An 8,242-nucleotide genomic window follows, 5' to 3' on the forward strand; every position below is an offset into this window, starting at 1 on the left:
CATCCACCCCCACTTGAATTGAATTGAATCCTTTATTTGTCATTCAGACCTTTCGGTCTGAACGAAATGCTGTTGCCTGCAGCCATACATGTAATAATAACAAAACACAATAAACACAAATTAACATCCACCACAGTGAGTTCACCAAACACCTCCTCACTGTGATGGAGGCAAAAGTCTTAGAGTTACTGTCTCTTCCCTCCTCTTCTCCCTCTGCGCCGAGGCGATACCCCACCGGGCGATGGTATCAGTCCCGCGGTTCAAGCTCCGCGGCCCGGGGGTGGTCGAAGCTGCTCGCAGCTGTTGCAACGGGTGCTCCGGAAAACAGGCACCAGCCTGTGACCTGCGAGCTCCCGACATTGTCCTCCACTGGCCCGCGGCCGAGCCCCGGATCCAGGTCGCCGCCGCCTCAGCCGCCGGAGCACCGTCTCCGCCCCGCACCGGGCCGCCCACAAGGCAGCGTCTCAGCCCCGCACCGGGCTGCCCCCACGGGAGCACCTTCCAGCCGGGAGCCGGTCCACCCTCACCGGAGCGCCTTCCAGCCGATAGCCAGGCCACCCACACAGCAGCGTCTCAGCCCCGCACCGGGCTGCTCACACGGGAGCGCCTTCCAGCCGATAGCCAGGCCACCCACACGGCAGCGTCTCAGCCCCGCACCGGGCTGCTCACACGGGAGCGCCTTCCAGCCGGTAGCCGTGCCGCCCGCACGAGAGTGTCTCAGCCCCGCGCCGTCCACCCTCACCGGAGCGCCGAGTCGTGCCGCTACCCGGACGTCGCCACAGCTCGAAGACGGCCAGCCTCGCGTTGGTGAGTCCTGGCTGGCTCTACCTCCGGACCCTCGAGGTCGGTCGCAGGTTGGAGGCCGCCAGCTCTGCCATTAGGCCTCAGCGCAGACGGGGGAAGAGAAGGGGGATACGACAAAAAAGTCGCATTCCCCCGAAGGGAGAGACAGAAAGCTCTGTTTCACCCTCCCCCCACACACATAACACCACCTAATAACCAAAAAAATTACTAAACTAGACAAATAAAACAACACAAAAAGTAAAAACAGACAGACTGCAGGCGAGCCGCAGCTGTATCACAGCGCCGCCACTTCCGGAATTACTTCGCAATTTAAAAGAAACGTTTTCTCTCTTCCCAAGTACTAACAAAGGGCCTTTAATCTCAAACACTGTTTTGTTTTCCATTGAAGTTGTCTGACCTACTGAATGTTTCTAGCAATTTCTATTTCAGATTTCCAACATCTACTGTTTATTTGAGTTTCGAGTGGCATTATGGCTTTTAGTGCAAGGGATATGCCAAGTGTATTGTGTAATTATATTTTGTCTCCACTCCCAATGGACATTTTCAGTAGCCATTTTCCAGAATGACTCCCGGGTTATTGTGCAGAGCGTCTGAATAAGTGGGTCGATATTTATCAAGAATTTGACTCTTCCATCGGAAACCCTATAACATCTGATCATTAAAGCGGCAAACAACATTATACACTGCACTCCAGCAGCAGCTGTATTAAAAAACTCGAGTATAACCCACCCATTCATATATTTTATGCCTCAGCCATTATGGAAACGAATCCCATATCTTTCCTTAACTATTTTATTTACCAGTCCTGCCTCCTATGATGCACACAGAGCAGACAAAATCTACAAAGTACTAAAACATGATGTTAAAGTATTTCTAGCACAAATTCAGATTTCATCTCTCCCAAATTGAAGGGGCGATCATGGGATTTCAAAGATGCCATAAATAAGACAACATTAAAAATAAGAAACATGTTTGACTGGGATCATGAGAAACGAGACTGCAACTGCCTGTCAGAAGGAGGTTATTGCAAGGATCTTTAATCATATTGCCCCTCCCAGACTTGCCATCCAGCAGCAATCTCATGGTCTATCGAGTAACGGTGATCAAAATCCTCTTGTATACTTCAGACAAACAACCTACAGTGGTCACCTCATAACACTGCAGAAGCACCACTTCACACTCTCCACATCCTTTTTGAAGAATGGGCCAGCTTCAAGGCTCTGGTCATGCCAAATCAGATCCAGTGAGCACATCAAATTGTCCACTTGTCTGACAATACAATACACATTAATGATTAAGATGACGGGATTAAAAGTAACATTAGCAAATTTGCAGGTAGACAAAAAAGCTGGAGAAACTCAGCGGGTGATGCAGCATCTATGGAGCAAAGGAATAGGCGACGTTTTGGGTCGAGACCATTCTTCAGACTGATGTCGGGGGGAGGGGGCGGGAAAAAGAAAGGAAGAGGCAGAGACAGTAAGCTGTGGGAGAGCTGGGAAGGGAAGGATGGAGAAAGCAAGGACTACCTGAAATTGGAGAAGTCAATGTTCATACCGCTGGGGTGTAAACTACCCAAGTGAAATATGAGTTTACACTACTCCAGCGGTATGAACATTGATCTCCAATTTCAGGTAGTCCTTGCCTTCTCCCTCTTTCCCCTCCCTTCCCAATTAGTCAATGGAAAGGAAGATGTGAAACTCCTTCAAGGAGGCAATGAGGACCAGAGAGCTTCCATCTTCAAATGTTAAATGTGAAGCTGTTGACACCAGAGAACATTGAGGAGCTAAAGAGGGACTATGCATGTTGGAGAACTGTGAAGCCCCTCTTTGACTCCCCGACAAACTGGTGGAAAGCAACCAAGGAGAACAACAGGAGGTTCGTCATATTTAAAGGGGTTCAGAGAGCAAGACAGAGTCAGAGGGAATTATGGCAACTCCAGACAGAATTGCAGCAACTGCTCCTTCTGCAGTCGAGAGGGGTGAATGTGAGGGAGGAACTTAGAGAGTTGGAGAGAGAGAGAGAGAGAGAGAGGGGGGGGGGGAGGGGGAGAATGTGAGCGCTCGGGACGGAGCAGCCAGCCTTCCGCCCAGTAGCTATCCACCAACCACCAACTCCACCGGTTGTGCCTGTGCTGAAGGACACCGTGGCTGGCTGGCATGCGGGCCGGCAGAACGTGCTGAGGTAGCGGCCGCTTCCGCAGTCCGGTCCCGGCAGCTGCTTGAGCTACTTCCTTCCCTGGCTACAATGCTCCGCACCCAGAGCGCCACGCAGCGGTGAGTAAGCGTGTTGCTGCCACGAATCCCGACCCCCTGCTTCTCAACGCTCCTGCCCTCCCTGCAACTTTACCCTTGGTGGCCCAGCCAAGTTTGCAACTTTGTGCAGCCCAGGCCGTGCTGACCCTAGACTCCCCACACGCTGTGGAAAGAACCCACTTCACACAGTTGACAGTACCCGGGTCAAAGGCGTGGCAGGTTCCGCAGAGGTAAATTTTCTGGCCTCATTTTAGAGTACAAAATAGCGTCTTGGACGCCGGGAAATACGGTAATCTATTTGGAAACATAACAGTATCCCTTTGTATTGTCTTGCAATGTGTTATCCATCCCTCCAGCCCTTGATAATTGATTGTAGAATCATCACATTGCAAGACCACAACATTTACCATGTCGCATTTCATTACTTAGTCGGAGATGGATGAATACATGTCCCAAGCAAATTAAGATAAGCTTTGTGCAAGTTAACATTAACTCAGAGACTAGCATTGGTTTTGGAACCAATTTCAAATCTGGCTGTTCCAGAAGGATGGAGATAATCGAAACAAGACAGCATGGAATTTTCAGAAATTGTGAAACTGTATTTATAATGAATACAGAGGATGAATTATTTACTTTGAATGCAGTATCATAGAGAACACAGAGCAGTGATGCTGGGTATAGGAAAGGCCCTTCAGCCCACAATACCTGTGCGAACAAATAGCACTCGTTGGGTCGATCCAATTTTTCGACCTGCAAAGATATTTTAGGGTCATACAGCAAAGAAACAGGCCAACTTCCCCATGACGGCCAAGCTTCCCCATCTAAGCCATTTGCCTGGGTTTGGCCCAAATCCTTCTAAAGCTGTCCTAGCCATGTACATGTATTTTAAATGCTGTTACAGTACTTGCCTCAACTACCTGCTCTGGCAGTTTGTTCCATATACCCACCACCCTCCAAATAAAAAAGTTGCCCTAGAGTTTCGCATTAAATCTTGCCCGTCTAACCTTCAACCTATGTCCTCTGGTGTTTGATTCCTCTATTCTGGGTAAAAGACTGCATTAACCCTATCTATTCCCCTCAAGTTCTTGTACACCTCTATAAGACCACCCATCATCCTTCTGTGCTCCAAGGAATAAAGGAGCACCTCTTAGCCTGCCCAACATTTCCCTACTGCTCAGCCTCTAAAATTCTGACAGCATCCTTGTAAATCTTCTCTGCACTTCTTCCAGTCATTCCATTGTGGCACAGGGGAAGGAGTAGAATTTTGAAATGGGGTTGATAAGTTACTCAGTACCATCAGTCGCATCATCCATTTTACCAGTCAACCATGCAAATCAGTTTACAAAAGTCCGAGCCTGCGCCGCCATGAAAAGTTAAACCTCACATCTGATCTGCAGATCAGCAAAGTCTTAGCCAGCCTTTTATTTTGGTTTCACCTTTCTGCACTAATTCTATATATCCCTTGGTTTCCTTAATATTTAAAAATCTATTGATTTATTTTCTTGAAAATACTCAGTAATTGAGCCTCCAGAACTCTCCTAGAGAGAAAGGCTCTTCTCGTCTTTGTCTTTTCATCCAGACTGTGAACCCCTGGGTTCTGAACACCCCATCTACTCTATAATGTCGATGAGAATTCAATCACATTGCTCCTGTACCTGGAGGTTCCGACTCAAGAAAGATCTTAATCAGTTACTTGATATTTACAGTACTAATTTTCCCACAAAGGTTTAAACTGACACTTCATTGAGGAAAAGCTACAATATTTAAGGTGCTTCCCTCTGGAATATGTAACCAAGGCTTCATCTACCCTCTCAGATCCATGTAAAAAATCCTACGGAACAACTTTGATCTTTATAAAAAAGAGGAATCGAATATAGGAGCAAAGAGGTCCTTCTGCAGTTGTACAGAGCCCTAGTGAGACCACACCTGGAGTATTGTGTGCAGTTCTGGTCCCCTAATTTGAGGAAGGACATTATTGCTATTGAGGGAGTGCAGCATAGGTTTACACGGTTAATTCCCAGGATGGCGGGACTGTCATATACTGAGAGAATGGAGCAGCTGGGCTTGTACACTCTGGAGTTTAGATGGATGAGAGGGGATCTCATTGAAACATATAAGATTGTTAAGAGCTTGGACACACGAGAGGCAGGAAACATGTTCCCGATGTTGGGGGAGTCCAGAACCAGGGTCCACAGTTTAAGAATAAGGAGTAAGCCATTTAGAACGGAGACGGGGAAACACTTTTTCTCACAGAGAGTGGTGAGTCTGTGGAATTCTCTGCCTCAGAGGGCGGTGAAGGCAGTTTCACTAGATGCTTTCAAGAGAGAGCTAGATAGGGATCTTAAAAATAGTGGAGTCAGGGGATATGGGGAGAAGGCAGGAACGGGGTACTGATTGGGGATGATCAGCCATGATCACATTGAATGCCGGTGCTGGCTCAAAGGGCCAAATGGCCTACTCCTGCACCTATTGTCTATTTAAAACGGCTGATATTTGTTCCTCAATCAACATTACAAAATCACATTGTCCAATCATTACCACAATGCTTTATTCAAATGACCAACTGCTTTCTACACTCCAAAACTACTTTACATACTGTAATGCACTTGGAGCAACCAAAGGCAATAAAAAGATGCTACATAAGTGCGTCTTTTTATTTTGCAAAGATATTCTGCTACCAAAATCATTTCACAAGTATCTCAACAGCACTGATGTTCCAGGAACATCCTGGTTTAGATCGAAGATGCTGGCATAGCTCAGCATCTCTGGAGAGAAGGAATGGGTGATGTTTCGGGTTGAGACCCTTCTTAGACCCCTTGTTTTAATCAGTCATGAAGGTAGTGCATGTTCAGAACATGGTCTTGGTACCCAGGGCTGCACGTGGAGGAAAAAGGTAATGGATCAACTTGATCAAAAATAAGTAAGAAGACAGATATAAAAAGGTCATCCACGTTGACACATGAACTGCTGAAGGAAAATTCAAGAACCAGCCCCTGTGGGACTGGTCAACAATGTCAGAGAGAGAAGGGATTTATGAACATAATTTAAAAGAGGAGGAAATAAGCAATTGTTCAGGCTCAATCTAGTAAAAATGTGATTGGTAAAATTTCAAAACATCTCAAAAACTAAAATTGCTGCTTTATGATATTTGAAAAAAAATAATTTCTAGTGTAGATCAGAATGTAGTTATTAAAGGGAAATTTCTCTGAAGCTTATCAACACTGAAAGCTCAGAGAGAAAACCACAAAGAATACATTTTAAAATCAGTGGCACATTAGCTTCAACCCAGTGAAATCATTCAAACCAAGTTAAACTTCTATCCTGTCGATAAACAAAAGGCATATATTAAGTAAATATATAGAATTTATTTACATTTTCCTTATAGGTTTAAGAATTACATACATGCTACACACCCAATGAACAATTGGGATAATATTAGGGAAAGAGTCCTTAATCTTACTCTTGGACCAATATCCAGTGATTCCTGGAAACGAGTTTTATGGTTGTCAGCTGGGGATAGAATGTGATAAGCCCCTGCCAGTAATGTGGGGCTATTCCCAGCTCAAAAAAGGCTTCATGTTGAGACACCCTGGCAATCAAGGAACTTCATCTCAGTTTGAGCCCACGATTTCAAATGAGTGAGGAAAAAACGGTCATGAAAAATATTATGTAAGAAAAAGTGTGCATAGTACTAAACCCACGAGTAAACTATACACCACCTATTAAATAATACAACACAAGCCCACTATTTGAAGAACAAATGTACAAAAAATAATTCCAATTGCTAACAAATCAGTACAAATATTGGCGAACACACACACCTCTTCCTCCTCCCCACCGATGCTACAGTAATAGAACGCCAAAAATCTTGGATCAGAAGATGGCAGCGCTGAGCCTCTACCTAACTACACAGCCAATTAAAGTCTTTCTTGTTCCAAGCAATGACCCCAAGGGCCAGATGTGAATTTGAATCAGTTTTTCTGGATGTGTTGCAGATGTTTGAGACTATTGTAGGCGATAGATTTGTGACTTGTAAATTGTACCAGAACAGCCAAGGATACACACCCAAAGCCATTTCCTACCACAGTTATTCCAACAACTTTGATTACATTAGGAGTTGTGCAAGCAGTTATCTGATTTTTGGGGGAAGGGGAGGGAGGAACCTCTGTCCCACAACAGCCCCTGTTTGGGGAAGGGAGTAGTGGGAGAAATCGCTGTCCCTCAATAGCTAGAAAGGAAAGAAGGGTGGTCGGCAGTGGACGACAAATCTCCACCGTGTAAAGGCTCGGCGCGGAGAACAGTAGAGAACTCTGTCCCACGGTGACCCAGGGAGTGGAGATGGGAATCCCTCGCCTCTTTGAAAGCGGGCGAGGGCGGAGGACGTCTCTTTCCCCCGGCGGCCTGAGAGGGGGGGGGGAGGACGTGCTCCCGGCGCGGCGGAGAGCAGGGGGCGGTGAGTCTGTCCCTGGGTGACCCGGGGGAGGAAGGGAGGGGGGTGAGACTGGTAGTCTCCGTCCTCCCGCAGCCGGTGGAGGAGAGTCTCCTCCCCGCAACAGAGTTGCCGGCTCTTCACGGCCGGTGGTGATGAGGGGAATCTGTGCCGCCGTGAACCCCGGGAGTGGATTTCTCCTACCCCAGCAGCCGGGATGGAATGAGTGGTGGTCTCACCGCCGGCCCGACCCGGCACATCCTCGGTACCCGGCCCCCTCTCCCCGCCCGCCCTTCACTCACGGTTGGTCCGTTACCGCCGCTGCCTCGCGCTCTCCGCTCAACGCCGCGCGCGCTCCGGGCGTTGCGGCTTATTGTGTGGCGGCACTTCCGGTCCGCCAGCCCACCGCCACCAGCGCGCTCCCGACCACGCCCCCCCATCCCAATCTCCCGACCACGCTCCCGACCTCGCCCTTAAAACCAAAGAACTTGCTTAAAACGGCAACGCCAAGGTGGAGGCACCCAGGGCGCTCGGAAACAGGTCAGCTGCTCAAAGGATCCTAACAACAAATTTGAGATGCAAGTCCAAGGGTGCACACAAAGGCCATGAGACACTGTTGTTGAATCCAAAGTGATTGCAAAGATAGGGAGGGTTGAGGCTCTGATGTCTACTCGAGGAGCTTGGAAATAACTCGCAGCTGGCGTCAATGTGCCGGCAATGCTGAGGCAGATCACACGGCTCAACCTTGGAGCGACGG

At 47.8% G+C, this 8,242-nt stretch overlaps 1 protein-coding gene across 4 annotated transcripts in view; it reads right to left on the reverse strand.

Annotated features, from left to right (window-relative positions):
- The window catches only part of raph1 (Ras association (RalGDS/AF-6) and pleckstrin homology domains 1), a 192,080-nt gene extending 184,183 nt beyond the window's left edge, over positions 1–7,897 (reverse strand). For all 4 annotated transcript variants that reach the window (XM_033024486.1, XM_033024485.1, XM_033024484.1 and 1 more), the window contains exon 1: positions 7,788–7,897. The gene's annotated coding sequence lies outside the window, so the exon portion shown is untranslated. The remainder of the gene's footprint in view (positions 1–7,787) is intronic.
- Positions 7,898–8,242: the final 345 nt, after the last annotated feature.

The sequence above is a fragment of the Amblyraja radiata genome, chromosome 7, assembly GCF_010909765.2.
Source record: "Amblyraja radiata isolate CabotCenter1 chromosome 7, sAmbRad1.1.pri, whole genome shotgun sequence".
NCBI classification, from domain to species: domain Eukaryota; kingdom Metazoa; phylum Chordata; class Chondrichthyes; order Rajiformes; family Rajidae; genus Amblyraja; species Amblyraja radiata.